At 47.6% G+C, this 1,562-nt stretch overlaps 1 non-coding gene across 1 annotated transcript; it reads left to right on the forward strand.

Annotated features, from left to right (window-relative positions):
- The first annotated feature begins 361 nt into the window (after positions 1-361).
- LOC111818519 lies at positions 362-463 on the forward strand. Its single transcript, XR_002822493.1, has one exon. It is a non-coding gene; the product is annotated as a U6 spliceosomal RNA (small nuclear RNA).
- Positions 464-1,562: the final 1,099 nt, after the last annotated feature.

Genomic DNA, 1,562 nt, shown 5'->3' on the forward strand with positions numbered 1-1,562 from the left:
GTAGAGTTCTGTACTTGTTAGGGTTTTTTTGGTTGCTCCCTGTATTTTTAAGACAGGGTCTCACTATGCAGTGCAGGCTGGTTTTTAACTCAATTTGCAGCCAGGCTGGCCTCAAACTTAAAGTGATCCTCCTGCTTCAGACTTGAGAGCACTTGAATTATAGACATGTGCCACCACACCTATACATCTTGTTTATGGAGCTTCAGTGTCTTCTTTTTTTGGATAGTACACCTTGTTCACACAGTACCGAAATTTTTGTTGATTGTATTGTATAGCACACTACTATAGTTCTGTACTGTTATACATTGCAGCACTGCACGTAAGAGTTGTGCAAATAAGGGCCAGCCAAATAGCTCAGCAAGTGCTCGCTTCGGCAGCACATATACTAAAAATTGGAACGATACAGAGAAGATTAGCATGGCCCCTGTGCAAGGATGACACACAAATAGCTCAGCAGATTAAAGCGCCCGCTGAGGCAGACGCAGTGACTGGGGTCAACCCCAGAATGCTGTGCCGGTCCCACCCCTGAGGTACGCTGGGATGGTGATTGAGACTGGGCGTAGTGGCATGCCCCTGTAATCCCAGCTCTTGGGAGGCTGAAGACAGGCGGATCACTACAAGTCAGATCTACATAGTGAGACCCTGTAGACCCTGTACTAAAATACCAAAAAAAAAAAAAAGTTGAGCAAATAAATGTAATGTCATCAAGTCTGAGTTTCCTGTGACCTTTTCTTTGTTCTGAATATTTTTTAAAGGTTTCGAGTTTATCATTCTTTTTCATTTTTATTTGCGTGTGTGTGTGTGTGTGTGTGTGTGTGTGTGGCCAGTTTAGCCCACCAGGGGGCGGGGCTGGCTGGCATGTGGTGCTGGGGGATTGAACCGTGGTCCCTGTGTTTTGTTTAGCTTAGCTTGTTCTAAGTAGGTGCTTTAGACCACTGAGCCATCTCACCAGCCCTGTTCTGAATATTGTGATGTACATACTATGCACAGTTCTGCATTTAGCGATCATTTCACTTGGCCTGGTTTCAGGAACAGAGCTCAGTTATCAAAGGAGAGAAGTATGCAGCTCTTCAGGGCAAGACCACCTGTGTGAGCTGGAACGCCCAGCAGAGCACTCAGTGTCCTGTCTGTACACCCCTCCTTAGGCTGAGGGCAGGTCTAGAGCACACTGTGGAGAACTGCCTGGTGCTCGCGAGAAGTCCAAGGGCAGGGCTTTGATCTCTTCTGTTCTGGGGTTGTGCAGTTAGCAGATCAGGCTACTTCCCAGATGGCTTCACCCCACCCTAGTCTCCTTCCTTCCAGGGTTTAAGGGTGTGGAGCTGGTGTTGGGCAGGAGCAGATTTTTTTTTTTTCAGAACTGGGGATTGAACTCAGGCCTTTGCGCTTGCCAGGTGAGTGTTTATTCTACTGAGCCATCTCCCTGGCCCCAGGAGCAGATATTTTTGACAATGCAAAGTTTTTAGTGTCAGCCAGGGATATAGCTCAGTGGCACAGTGCCGGCCTTACAAGGGTTTGATTCCTGGTACAAAAGGAGAGAGGGAGAGGGAGAGGGAGAGGGAGAG

This window comes from Octodon degus, unplaced genomic scaffold (assembly GCF_000260255.1).
Source record: "Octodon degus isolate 3935 unplaced genomic scaffold, OctDeg1.0 scaffold00093, whole genome shotgun sequence".
In the NCBI taxonomy this organism is placed as follows: Eukaryota; Metazoa; Chordata; class Mammalia; order Rodentia; family Octodontidae; genus Octodon; species Octodon degus.